At 45.0% G+C, this 15,383-nt stretch overlaps 1 protein-coding gene across 1 annotated transcript in view; it reads left to right on the forward strand.

Moving 5' to 3' along the window:
- Positions 1-10,355: 10,355 nt before the first annotated feature.
- Positions 10,356-15,383, forward strand: part of SHANK3 (SH3 and multiple ankyrin repeat domains 3) — a 614,328-nt gene continuing 609,300 nt past the window's right edge. The window contains exon 1 of the mRNA XM_069765494.1: positions 10,356-10,441. The gene's annotated coding sequence lies outside the window, so the exon portion shown is untranslated. The remainder of the gene's footprint in view (positions 10,442-15,383) is intronic.

Below are 15,383 nucleotides of genomic sequence, written 5' to 3' on the forward strand. Positions count from 1 at the left end.
TGAGCAATTATTATTTTGTTAAAATAAATAAAAGTTTACTCAATCATGAAATATAACTCTTATGCGGACACCCCATTATTACTATCTACCATAAGCTATGATTGTTTAATTGATTAACTCCTTGGTACCTTTATTTTTTAAAGAATATTTGTTTCCTAAAAAAGTGCCCCTGTACAATACTCATTTCTGAGGGTCAGGGTTGGTATTTGGCCTGATTGATAGGCTACCAAACGCCTAGCCTCCTCCCCCGATTCCATGTATTAGCTGCTCTATAGAAAAAAATGTAAGGATCGGGGGAGGAGTGCCAATCTATTAATATGCATTGGGGGCATGCTTATCTCTGCTCCTAGCCATCATTGGGCAGGTACAGGACCTGCCCTAACCCTCGCTTGTGCTGTCTGTGTTAGGGCTGAAGGAACGCACCGAGTAAATATTAAAATTATATAGGTGTGTTCGCAGCCCGGGGTCCACCTTGCAGGAGTGGAACCTGCTGCTAGTAAATGGCGGCACTATATGGCAGTACAACGCCTGAATAGACACGGGTTCCGTCATCTGGTCTGTATACGAGTGAATCTGTTGCTTCACAGAGTCGCTGGGATTAGGATAACCCTGTGCCCTGTTAACCTCACAGATGATCACAGCTCACTAACAGAGCAGGTAGCATACAGTGGTCATACAGTCAGCATCTGCACACAAATCCTCTCCGGAGGTGCTGGAATTCTAGTGACTATACGCCAGCCCTAAATTCACACACACAAACTGTCCAAGCGGCCATGCAAACCTTTTATAGAGGAAGCACTCCAGGACCTTCCTAGTTCCAATAGGAACTGCTTCAGGACCTGAGCATGTTACCAGTGTAACAGGCCATAGTATACGCCAAGTTCAGATATAGCCAGGGTGAATGCAACCTAGGCCTGATTATACCCTGGGTATATTATCACCTAGTTCAATTTATACAATGGGGTATCAATTGGCCTAGGCCATTTCATACCTTCTCATGCCAAATTATACTGCCCTTGATATCAGCAGCATTGAGTGATATACTCAAGAATTACTTAATTTTTCAACATCTTATTGAGGGTTCAGGTTTGTCAGGTACCTTATGTGAGAAGATAACTGACTGAAATCTTAAAATTCTAAACACATAGCGTTACAGTTCCGCCCCTCGGCATGTCTGGGATGCAGTTGCTGATAGCTCGGTCGTCCAGTTTGGTATAGGGGTGTGCTGAATCTGTCAATGCTTTGATTGACAGCTTGGCCATCCAATTTGGTATGGGGGTGTGCTGAGCTGTCGGTGTGTTGAATGACAACTCGACTATCCAATCTGAGACTGTGAGGCGTCGGCTGTCTCATGTGTATTCTGGTTAATGGCCATGCTTCTTAACTGAGCTGAATTTCCCAGAACACTGCCAGACGTACAGTACATTGATCTTGTGAGGTTTGTGCATAGTGCTCTCCGGTGCCTTGAGTTCTGTTTGCTTGATCTGTTGCCTGACCTTGGACTCCGTTCTGACCATCCGCCTGTTTAACCCCTTCAGCGCTGATCCGTTATCCTCCCGGTATTCTAACCTCGGAATGTTACATGACTACACTTTTGTCTCTTCCTTCTGTTTATGACGTACCCTCCTGGCTTCTGACGTTGGACTCCTTGACCACTCTGACTCACAGCTTGGCCATGAGAAGTGACTAGCGTCACACATAGACTTTTATTACTTGAACCAGAAAAACTTAAATCAGTAAAAATATTAGACTTCCACAAAGATATAATGAGGTAAAGAATCCTACCTCACTTGTCAGTAATTACACATTAAAATCAGCTGTGTGTATGACAGAAAGAGACCTGCACACTTTCTACCAATCAGAAACAGGGTGAGAAAAACAGTGAAGTGATAAAATCAAGTTACGATTGCATTATTAAGGTACTTTCACACTCAGCGACGCTGCAGCGATACCGACAACGATGTCGATCGCTGCAGCGTCGCTGTTTGGTCGCTGGAGAGCTGTCACACAGACAGCTTTCCAGCGACCAACGATCCTGAGGTCCCCGGTAACCAGGGTAAACATCGGGTTACTAAGCGCAGGGCCGTGCTTAGTTACCCGATGTTTACCATGGTTACCAGCGTAAACGTTAAAAAAACAAACACTACATACTTACCTTCAGCTGTCTGTCCTCCGGCGCTGTGCTTTCCTCTGCACTGTCAGCGCCGGTCAGCTGGAAAGCAGAGCAGTGACGTCACCGCTGTGCTTTCCGGCTGGCCGGCGCTGACACAGGATGCAGGAGGAGTGCAGAGAAGCAGAGCGCCGGGGACAGACAGCTGAAGGTAAGTATGTAGTGTTTGTTTTTTTAACGTTTACGCTGGTAACCAGGTAACCATGGTAAACATCGGGTTACTAAGCGCGGCCCTGCGCTTAGTAACCCGATGTTTACCCTGGTTACCAGTGAAGACATCGCTGAATTGGCGTCACACACGCCTATTCAGCGATGTCAGCGGGAGATCCAGCGACGAAATAAAGTTCTGGACTTTCCTCAGCGACCAACGATCTCCCAGCAGGGGCCTGATCGTTGTTCGCTGTCACACATAACGATTTCCTTAACGATATCGTTGCTACGTCACAAAAAGCAACGATATCGTTAACGATATCGTTATGTGTGAAGGTACCTTAAGGTAAAAGCCCTTATCTTACTGGACAACAGTGTAATCTCAGAAGAAATGACTTTTGTCCTTTACCAGTCATACTGTATTGTAAGATCACTCATGATATTAACAACACAAAAATCTTCCTACAACATGTAAGTCAGTTTTAAGTTACTAAAAAATGTCATCTAAAATGTATCGAATTTACATGGGATCATAAAATAGAGGGTTATATTGTAGCCGGGAGGGATTTGGCCTAAGACAGTTTATCTCCCGGGGTATACTCTGACCTGGGCTATACTATACCCGGGTTTAATCTGGAGAGGGCAGAAAAAAGAGAAGAAAGCAGATGCACTCACCAGATGCAGTTACAAAGCGTCCTTTATTTCAGTGCCAGCCGGCACATAATTCACGGCACGGGGGAGAGGGAAGTGGACAGGGAGAGTGCGACAGGTAAGATGACGGCCGTTTCGCGCTGCCTGAGAGCGCTTCTACGGGTCCACGGGTTGGACCCGTAGAAGCGCTCTCAGGCAGCGCGAAACGGCCGTCGTCTTACCTGTCGCACTCTCCCTGTCCACTTCCCTCTCCCCCGTGCCGTGAATTATGTGCCGGCTGGCACTGAAATAAAGGACGCTTTGTAACTGCATCTGGTGAGTGCATCTGCTTTCTTCTCTTTTTTTCTGGATTGTCATGGACTATTTTTCTGCAGATTGCACCTCCTGGTTCATTTCTTAGACTGCTACACACCTCGTTGGTTTGTCACCGGTTTTCTCTATTTTTTAGAGCTGTGCCGCTCTCTCTTTCTCTTTTTGGTCGTTTTAATCTGGAGAGGGGTTTATTTGGCCTGTTACACCTGCAGTGACGTGTATTTTACCACCGACCTTTACTTTCCATTGATCGGAAGTGACGTATTTGAGACACAGAAAAAACGCAATTGGGTTACTGTGCCAATACAAATTGAAGGGAGTGAATACAAGACACGGCAGCATGCGGGGATTACACACCTGATCTGTGGGCAAGGGTGGTGTTATGTAGGCAATCCAGTGACACAGTGTGCCAGCAATAAGAGCACATACAGCGATCTGACAATAACCCAAAAACAATAGAACGAGCTCCGAGACGTGGAATCTCTGTAGACCGCAATACCTGAACCTATCCTAAACACAACTAAAGGCAGCCGTGGATTGCGCCCGACACCACCCATGCAACCCGGCACAGCCCAAGGAGCCGACCAGCCTGAAGATAGAAAAACAAGCCTGACTTGCCTCAGAGAAATACCCCAAAGGAAAAGGCAGCCCCCCACATATAATGACTGTTAGCAAGATGAAAAGACAAACGTAGGGATGAAATAGATTCAGCAAAGTGAGGCCCGATATTCTAGATAGAGCGAGGATAGCAAAGAGAACTTTGCAGTCTACAAAAAACCCTAAAGCAAAAAAACACGCAAAGGGGGCAAAAAGACCCACCGTGCCGAACTAACGGCACGGCGGTACACCCTTTGCGTCTCAGAGCTTCCAGCAAAACGAATTGACAAGCTGGACAGAAAAAGTAGCAACAAAAAGCAAAGAAGCACTTATCTAAGCAGAGCAGCAGGCCACAGGAAAGATCCAGAAGCTCAGATCCAACACTGGATCATTGACAAGGAGCAAGGAAGACAGAATCAGGCGGAGTTAAATAACAAAGCAGCCAACGAGCTCACCAGAACACCTGAGGGAGGAAGCTCAGAAGCTGCAGTACCACTTGTGACCACAGGAGTGAATTCAGCCACAGAATTCACAACAGTACCCCCCCCTTGAGGAGGGGTCACCGAACCCTCACCAGAGCCCCCAAGCCGACCAGGATGAACCACATGAAAGGCACGAACAAGATCTGGAGCATGGACATCAGAGGCAAAAACCCAGGAATTATCTTCCTGAGCATAACCCTTCCATTTAACCAGATACTGGAGTTTCCGTCTAGAAAGACGAGAATCCAAAATTTTCTCCACAATATACTCCAATTCCCCCTCCACCAAAACCGGGGCAGGAGGCTCAACAGATGGAACCATAGGTGCCACGTATCTCCGCAACAACGACCTATGGAATACATTATGTATGGAAAAGGAGTCTGGGAGGGTCAGACGAAAAGACACAGGATTGAGAATCTCAGAAATCCTATACGGACCAATAAAACGAGGTTTAAATTTAGGAGAGGAAACCTTCATAGGAATATGACGAGAAGACAACCAAACCAGATCCCCAACACGAAGTCGGGGACCCACACGGCATCTACGATTAGCGAAAAGTTGAGCCTTCTCCTGGGACAAGGTCAAATTGTCCACTACCTGAGTCCAGATCTGCTGCAACCTGTCCACCACAGAATCCACACCAGGACAGTCCGAAGACTCAACCTGTCCTGAAGAGAAACGAGGATGGAACCCAGAATTGCAGAAAAATGGAGAGACCAAGGTAGCCGAGCTGGCCCGATTATTAAGGGCGAACTCAGCCAACGGCAAAAAGGACACCCAATCATCCTGGTCTGCAGAAACAAAACATCTCAGATATGTTTCCAAGGTCTGATTGGTTCATTCGGTCTGGCCATTAGTCTGAGGATGGAAAGCCGAGGAAAAAGATAGGTCAATGCCCATCCTACCACAAAAGGCTCGCCAAAATCTTGAAACAAACTGGGAACCTCTGTCAGAAACAATATTCTCAGGAATGCCATGCAAACGAACCACATGCTGGAAGAACAAAGGCACCAAATCAGAGGAGGAAGGCAATTTAACCAAGGGCACCAGATGGACCATTTTAGAAAAGCGATCACAGACCACCCAAATGACTGACATCTTTTGAGAAACGGGAAGGTCAGAAATGAAATCCATCGAAATATGTGTCCAAGGCCTCTTTGGGACCGGCATGGGCAAAAGCAACCCACTGGCACGTGAACAGCAGGGCTTAGCCCTAGCACAAATCCCACAGGACTGCACAAAAGTACGTACATCCCGTGACAGAGATGGCCACCAGAAGCATCTAGCCACTAACTCTCTGGTACCAAAGATTCCAGGATGACCAGCCAACACCGAACAATGAAGTTCAGAGATAACTTTACTAGTCCACCTATCAGGGACGAACAGTTTCTCCACCGGACAACGATCAGGTTTATTCGCCTGAAATTTTTGCAACACTCGCCGCAAATCAGGGGAGATGGCAGACACAATGACTCCTTCCTTGAGGATACTCGCCGGCTCAGATGAACCCGGAGAGTCGGGCACAAAACTCCTAGACAGAGCATCCGCCTTCACATTTTTAGAGCCCGGAAGGTACGAAATCACAAAATCGAAGCGGGCAAAAAATAACGACCAACGGGCCTGTCTAGGATTCAAGCGCTTGGCAGACTCGAGATAAGTAAGGTTCTTATGATCAGTCAATACCACCACGCGATGCTTAGCTCCTTCAAGCCAATGACGCCATTCCTCGAATGCCCACTTCATGGCCAGCAACTCTCGGTTGCCCACATCATAATTACGCTCAGCAGCCGAAAACTTCCTGGAAAAGAAAGCACATGGTTTCAACACTGAGCAACCAGAACCTCTCTGTGACAAAACCGCCCCTGCTCCAATCTCAGAAGCATCAACCTCGACCTGGAACGGAAGAGAAACATCTGGTTGACACAACACAGGGGCAGAACAAAAACGATGCTTCAACTCCTGAAAAGCTTCCACAGCAGCAGAAGACCAATTAACCAAATCAGCACCCTTCTTGGTCAAATCGGTCAATGGTTTGGCAATGCTAGAAAAATTACAGATGAAGCGACGATAAAAATTAGCAAAGCCCAGGAATTTTTGCAGACTTTTCAGAGATGTCGGCTGAGTCCAATCCTGGATGGCTTGGACCTTAACCGGATCCATCTCGATAGTAGAAGGGGAAAAGATGAACCCCAAAAATGAAACTTTCTGCACACCGAAGAGACACTTTGATCCCTTCACAAACAAAGAATTAGCACGCAGGACCTGGAAAACCATTCTGACCTGCTTCACATGAGAGTCCCAATCATCTGAGAAGATCAAAATGTCATCCAAGTAAACAATCAGGAATTTATCCAGATACTCACGGAAGATGTCATGCATAAAACACTGAAACACAGATGGAGCATTGGCAAGTCCGAATGGCATCACTAGATACTCAAAATGACCCTCGGGCGTATTAAATGCAGTTTTCCATTCATCTCCTTGCCTGATTCTCACCAGATTATACGCACCACGAAGATCTATCTTAGTGAACCAACTAGCCCCCTTAATCCGAGCAAACAAGTCAGATAACAATGGCAAGGGATACTGAAATTTAACAGTGATCTTATTAAGAAGGCGGTAATCAATACATGGTCTCAGCGAACCATCCTTCTTGGCTACAAAAAAGAACCCTGCTCCCAGTGGTGATGACGATGGGCGAATATGTCCCTTCTCCAGGGATTCCTTCACATAACTGCGCATAGCGGCGTGTTCAGGCACGGATAAATTAAATAATCGACCTTTAGGGAATTTACTACCAGGAATCAAATTGATAGCACAATCACAATCCCTATGCGGAGGTAGGGCTTCGGACTTGGGCTCTTCAAATACATCCTGATAATCAGACAAGAACTCTGGGACCTCAGAAGGAGTGGATGACGAAATAGACAAAAATGGAACATCACCATGTACCCCCTGACAACCCCAGCTGGATACCGACATAGAGTTCCAATCCAATACTGGATTATGGGTTTGCAGCCATGGCAACCCCAACACGACCACATCATGCAGATTATGTAGCACCAGAAAGCGAATAACTTCCTGATGTGCAGGAGCCATGCACATGGTCAGCTGGGTCCAGTACTGAGGTTTATTCTTGGCCAAAGGTGTAGCATCAATTCCTCTCAACGGAATAGGACACCGCAAAGGCTCCAAGAAAAACCCACAACGTTTAGCATAATCCAAATCCATCAGATTCAGGGCAGCGCCTGAATCCACAAACGCCATGACAGAATACGATGACAAAGAGCATATCAAGGTAATGGACAGAAGGAATTTGGATTGTACAGTACCAATGACGGCAGACCTATCGAACCGCTTAGTGCGCTTAGGACAATCAGAAATAGCATGAGTGGAATCACCACAGTAGAAACACAGACCATTCAGACGTCTGTGTTCTTGCCGTTCAACTCTGGTCATAGTCCTATCGCACTGCATAGGCTCAGGTTTAATCTTAGACAATACCGCCAAATGGTGCACAGATTTACGCTCGCGCAAGCGTCGACCGATCTGAATGGCCAAAGACATAGACTCATTCAAACCAGCAGGCATAGGAAAACCCACCATGACATCCTTAAGAGCCTCAGAGAGACCCTTTCTGAACAAAGCTGCCAGCGCAGATTCATTCCACAGAGTGAGTACTGACCACTTCCTAAATTTCTGACAATATACTTCTATATCATCCTGACCCTGGCACAAAGCCAGCAAATTTTTCTCAGCCTGATCCACTGAATTAGGCTCATCGTAAAGTAATCCGAGCGCCAGGAAAAACGCATTGACATTACTCAATGCAGGGTCTCCTGGCGCAAGAGAAAATGCCCAGTCCTGAGGGTCGCCGCGCAAAAAAGAAATAATAATCAAAACCTGTTGAATAGGATTACCAGAAGAATGAGGTTTCAAGGCCAGAAATAGCTTACAATTATTTTTGAAATTAAGAAACTTAGTTCTATCACCAAAAAACAAATCAGGAATAGGAATTCTTGGTTCTAACATAGATTTCCGATCAATAGTATCTTGAATCCCCTGTACATTTGTAACGAGATTATCCATTGAAGAGCACAGACCCTGAATATCCATGTCCACACCTGTGTCCTGAAACACCCAAATGTCTAGGGGAAAAAAAAGACCGAACACAGAGCTGAGAAAAAAAAATGATGTCAGAACTTCTTTTTTCCCTCTATTGAGAATCATTAGGTTGGCTCCTTGTACTGTTATGTAGGCAATCCAGTGACACAGTGTGCCAGCAATAAGAGCACATACAGCGATCTGACAATAACCCAAAAACAATAGAACGAGCTCCGAGACGTGGAATCTCTGTAGACCGCAATACCTGAACCTATCCTAAACACAACTAAAGGCAGCCGTGGATTGCGCCCGACACCACCCATGCAACCCGGCACAGCCCGAGGAGCCGACCAGCCTGAAGATAGAAAAACAAGCCTGACTTGCCTCAGAGAAATACCCCAAAGGAAAAGGCAGCCCCCCACATATAATGACTGTTAGCAAGATGAAAAGACAAACGTAGGGATGAAATAGATTCAGCAAAGTGAGGCCCGATATTCTAGATAGAGCGAGGATAGCAAAGAGAACTTTGCAGTCTACAAAAAACCCTAAAGCAAAAAAACACGCAAAGGGGGCAAAAAGACCCACCGTGCCGAACTAACGGCACGGCGGTACACCCTTTGCGTCTCAGAGCTTCCAGCAAAACGAATTGACAAGCTGGACAGAAAAAGTAGCAACAAAAAGCAAAGAAGCACTTATCTAAGCAGAGCAGCAGGCCACAGGAAAGATCCAGAAGCTCAGATCCAACACTGGAACATTGACAAGGAGCAAGGAAGACAGAATCAGGCGGAGTTAAATAACAAAGCAGCCAACGAGCTCACCAGAACACCTGAGGGTGGAAGCTCAGAAGCTGCAGTACCACTTGTGACCACAGGAGTGAATTCAGCCACAGAATTCACAACAGGGTGGAGGCCCTAGCGTCTTCTCTCCATCTGAAGTATGCCGTGGAACATGGTGAGCTATGGCGCCCCCTAGTGTTAGGGCCAGTAAAGGAGCCCCTGGTCCCAGGCTACCTGACAGCTGTGTCGTGAGAACTCCCCTGATTAATAACTGAGAGGAAATGTGTCGGGAGAAATACTGGTAATTTCCTCAGTCACTGTGGGCTCATCAAGCATACCAAGGAGAGATTAATGGAACATGTCAACATCCACACACCATTGTGTGACAACATTCCTTTTACATTATGATGATTGCTGAATCAAACATCGGTTTTAAATGGTTAGGTACTGCCGCACTGTCTGAATTAATTTCTGGTGTTAGGATGGTACTCTTTATGCTACTGATTTAATGCCAGTTCTGACAACTTTTTGACTGGGCCTGTTAGCATTTGCTCTAAGTACCACTGTGGTGTATCTTGGATTTTATGCATCTTTTTTGCCCTGGTTTGTGACCCATTTTGAGTTGTTTGGGCTTTTCAGGTGCAAGCGACGTGACTTTTCTATTTGGCACTGTGGTTATCCTATACAACTTTTAGGCATATTGACACTGTTTGTTGCTTTTCAGAAATTTATTATTTTTTAACAATACCTATTTTTTAACTTGAACAAATAAAAGTTATATTTTAATCACGCCACTATTCTCTACACTTACGTTTATTGGTGGGATCCCATATAATTATACCCAGCTACCTATCGTGTTATAAGCACAGTATTGTGTAGATAGATATTTTTATGTTACATACACAACACACATATAGTACACAGTAAGGGCACACCCAGCTAGACACATAAGTTGTCGGATGCACAACAATAGTGTATGGAATCATCTCCGGGAAACAGGAAGAGCAGCCATTTCCTCCAGAGGAAATGTGGGGAGGCAGGACACACATCTTTCATACTGAGCTCTGTAAATCCACACTTGCTTCACAGTATATACAGAACTTAGTAGAGCAACAACTCTCAACGTGTTGTCCTCACATATCTACAATCATAGACTGAAGCACCCAGGGATCTCCAGAGTTTCCTACCAGGGATGTAAGGTGAGGTTGAGGACTCTTCTATCGAGGCTTGTTTATTAGGGTGCACATATATGTGTGTAACATAACTCTCAGTATGTTTGTTCGTTAGCTCAGTTTGACGCTTTTCAGCACATATTCTTATAAACCGTGAGCAGGACCATCCTTTTTGTTGGTGCGATGGCATTTTGTTATGTAGTCGTCAATCCAAAATTGACTTATCTAAACTGTATGCGGAACTGTTCCGGCCAAAGAGTTGTATGAAGATTAAAATGCTTTGTGCTCTATTCAGCCGTCAAATTCAGTCTGCAGATATAAATTAATTTATGGTATATGTATATTTTTTTTATTTCTTCATTTTATATAGTTATGGGCCCAGCACTACTAAGATCAGTGAGCATCTTTAGCACAGGTTTTGTCTCCTAAAAATACTGTATAGTTTTAAATGATGATGTATGATTTACAGGGTTTTCTGCCAATAAAATATATATTGGTGTATAAATCAAATATAAAATGCCTATCTTACTGTTTTACATTGACCATTGTCATCTATATAATGTAGTCTTAATATATTATCACTAATAAGTGGCAGTAATGGCAATGAAAATGTGATACATCAAAGAAATGAAAATGCAGACGTTAAAGGTTAACAATGATCAGAATCTAAGGTGACATCTTGTCTATTATATGTACAGATGTATGAGACAATGCAACCTTTTCTTACCACTTTATGATTTGAAGACAGGGCCTAAAAATGAGGGTCAGAGATTTAGGAGTCAGAGCTCTGCTGTGAGAAGGAAAAATAACCAGAAATAAATTGGGTAAACAGACTTGGTTTTGCTTGGAAATAGGGAGCACATGTTAGGGTCAATCAAGCCTTTAAGAATGGCAGATCAGACACGTTCCCTTTATTCTCTATCAGTGCCTGATTTTACCTGTTTAGAAGCAATCAGTGCACACTCATCATCACAGCTACCTGTGATTCTTATGTCACGGGTATGTTACTGAGTGCAGGAGAGTGGGGGCGGATAGTCACAAGACATGATGGAGAATTAAAATGATGCCATTTGAGTTTGTCTTTTAGGTAGACGTTATACAGTGTACTTTTGGAGGAATATTTGAGTGACGGCTAAGCTCTCCATGTGTTTGTCTCTATTTCCTGCAAGCACAACCATTTCCTCTGACTAGGCAGGAGCATGATAGTAGTTGAATTGCTTATCTGGGTGTGAGTCTACTATAAAGCCCCATGCACATTGTAGTTTTACAGGTCTGTGTGCCACAGAGGCACATTGCGTCTATCTGTACACTACTTTCATAAGGCTACAGTTTTATAAGTAGACATATTAAGGTTTTTTTTCTGTTGAATTATGTTTGAATTAATAGATTTTTATGACTTTGTAGTGGAGCAGAATCCCAAATGGCCAAAGGTCAGAGGCAGACATATCATTGCTCCGAGGGCCCATTTCCATCTCATAAACAGGTGGAATTGTGCATTATGATGACCTATTGGACTGCAAAGGGCCCATGTACTATTTTTGCACCAGGGCCCTTTTCTGTCTGTGTCCACCAGTGCCATAGGTGCAACTGTAAAGCCTTTTGTTGATATGGTGCTTTCAGCTTGCTATGGGGCCATATTGTATTTCGGCAATGTGGCCATATTGCATTTCTTCCAAGAAGTATACAATGCCACATGTAAGCACCATACGAACTACGAACATGGAGTGCCTACTGGTCAATAGTATAGACTTAGGGTACCGTCACACTATACGATTTACCTACGATCACGACCAGCGATACGACCTGGCCGTGATCGTAGGTAAATCGTAGTGTGGTCGCTGGGGAGCTGTCACACAGACAGCTCTCCAGCGACCAACGATGCCGAGGTCCCCGGGTAACCAGGGTAAACATCAGGTTACTAAGCGCAGGACCGCGCTTAGTAACCCGATGTTTACCCTGGTTACCAGCGTAAAAAAAAACAAACAGCACATACTTACATTCCGGTGTCTGTCCCTTGCCGTCTGCTTCCCGCACTCAGTGACTGCCGGCCGTAAAGTGAAAGCACAGCACAGCGGTGACGTTACCGCTGTGCTCTGCTTTCACTTTACGGCCGGCAGTCAGTGAGTGCGGGAAGCAGACGGCAAGGGACCTGACGGACACCGGAATGTAAGTATGTACTGTTTTTTTTTTTTACATTTACGCTGGTAACCAGGGTAAACATCGGGTTACTAAGCGCAGCCCTGCGCTTAGTAACCCGATGTTTACCCTGGTTACAAGCGAACGCATCGCTAGATCGGTGTCACACACACCGATCTAGCGATGCCAGCGGGAGATCCAGCGACAAAAGAAAGTTCCAAATGATCTGCTATGACGTACGATTCGCAGCAGGATCCCTGATCGCTGCTTCGTGTCAGACACAGCGATATCGTATGGATATCGCTGGAACGTCACGAATCGTACCGTCGTAGCGATCGAAATGGCACTGTGTGACGGGACACTTAGTTGGACTATGTGTATTACATTACATAGTCACAATATCATGAAAATGGATCTTTATTGCATGTACAAACAAAGTCCTTTTCAGGTGGATTCCGCATGGAACCCCCATGAAAAAACACTAACAAAAAACCCTGAAAAGAAGGAACATATGCACAGCAGTGATGAGCGAGCACGCTCGGATAACATGTCATCTATGCATGCTCGGGTGTTATCTGGTTTTTTTCGGCATGCTCGCATATTATATTTGAGTCCCTGCAGCTGCATGTTTTGCGGCTGTTAGACAACTTCAACACATGTGGGGATTGCCAAACAAACAGGCAAACTCTGCATGTGTTGTGGCTGTGTACCACCGCATAACATGCAGCCGCAGGGAATCAAATATATTATATGAGCACGTCCAAGATACTCGGATAATACCCGAGCATGATCGCTCATCAGTAATGCACAGCAATGTCAAAATGACTGGCTGTGCATATATTCCGTCTTTTGTAATGCCACTTAACCACTACAGGCTTTGAAAGCTGTGACAAGAAGATTCCAGTCCATTCATATGGCCACCACTATATTGTATATGGAATTTAAAAAAAAAAAAACATTTGTGACAAAGAGAGGTCAGAAAGCAGGCTATAGATAACACACTGTCAGTGTTTTCCTTGAGCGTCTTCTTTAAAAAAAACAATATGAGCATCTTACACTGGGAGCTTTGCTAGGCCAGTGAACAATGCAAGTGCAAACAATCTCGGTAAAGTGCTTCACTACATTAATAATAAAAAAAAATACAATAAAATCTTCTCGAAAGCCTTTTCCAGTAGTAATCCATGATAATGCTGCAGCACACAAAGCATTACCTGCCTCTGGTATGTTTGCGCATTTCCCTCCATACAGCTACTTGCAGATGCTGTACATTACATATCAGCTCGCACAAAGTGTGGAGCAAGATGACAGCAAATACATTATAAGAAGGTGCGTGATGTATAATAGGCTGCGAGGCACAGAATGGGCTAAGGTCTAAGAGCCACAGCTCTGCTGTTAGACGCTGGAGAATCATAGGGTAGATTCACACTGAGATTTCTGACAGGTTCCACTCCAAAATTTACAGAAAAATCCGTATAATGACCTCTAAATAAGTTCCATATCAATTTCAAAGAGAAAACACACCTATATACACGTGACACTTATTCCATGTATTTTTTCCAGCCTGGAAAAAAAAGTGTCATGTAAATTCTTGGGATGTTTTTCATGGAAAATGCACCATTGAATCAATAGTAGCAGTAGAAAAAAACATGTATCAGACACAAAAAGTTGCCATATATCATTACTTTCTTGTCAGATTTTTGTGCCAAAAGAATCCATGCCAGGAAACTCAGTGTGAAGATATTACAATATGGATTTGCATTGATTGTCAGTTTATTTTGCAGAGAATGTGCACTCTTAGGCCATGTTCACACAGTGCGTTTTTTACTGCGGAACCGCCGCGATTTTGCCGCTGCGGCTCCGCAGCTGTTTTCCATGCAGGGTACAGTACACTGTACCCTATGAAAAACAGGAACCACTGTGCACATGATGCGGGAATCGGGAAAAAAAGCCGCGCTGAATAGCTGCGGTAAAAAAGAGGTACCATGTCACTTCTTTTTGCAAAACTGCAGCGGTTCTGCACCCATTGACCTCCATTGTGAGGTCAAACCCGCAGTAAAACCCGCAGATGAAAAATATATCTGCGGGTTTTACTGCGGTTTGTGGTGCAGAACCGCTGCAGTGTGGCTGCCCCCCGTGCCCCAATCCCACCCACCCATGCTCCGATGCCACCCCCCGCGCTCCGACGCCCCCCCCCCCCGTGCCCTCATCTCCCCCCCTTATACTTACCCGGCCTCCCGGTGTCCGTCCGTCCGTCTTCTCCCTGGGCGCCGCCATCTTCCAAAATGGTGGGCGCATGCGCAGTGCTCCCGCCGAATCTGCCGGCCGGCAGATTCGTTCCAAAGTGCATTTTGATCACTGAGATATAACCTATCTCAGTGATCAAAATAAAAAAAATAGTAAATGACCCCCCCCCCCCCTTTGTCACCCCCATAGGTAGGGACAATAAAAAAATAAAGAAATTTTCTTTTTTCCACTAAGGTTAGAATAGGGTTAGGGTTAGGGGTAGGGTTAGGGTTAGGGGTAGGGTTAGGGTTAGGGGTAGGGTTAGGGGTAGGGTTAGGGGTAGGGTTAGGGGTAGGGGTAGGGTTAGGGTTAGGGGTAGGGTTAGGGTTAGGGGTAGGGTTAGGGTATTTTCAGCCATTTTAACCCTAAAAAACTCCCTAGAAAACACACAGACTCTGCATAGAAAACTGCATAAAAAAACGCACTAAAAAACGCATCAAAAAACGCATCAAAAACGCACCAAAAAAAGGACCTGCGTTTCCTGCCAAGAGCTGCGGTTTTTAGTGCAGAAAAAAAAGGATGGAAATCAGGAACGTGTGAACATGGCCTT

This window comes from Ranitomeya imitator, chromosome 4 (assembly GCF_032444005.1).
Source record: "Ranitomeya imitator isolate aRanImi1 chromosome 4, aRanImi1.pri, whole genome shotgun sequence".
Classification (NCBI taxonomy): Eukaryota; Metazoa; Chordata; class Amphibia; order Anura; family Dendrobatidae; genus Ranitomeya; species Ranitomeya imitator.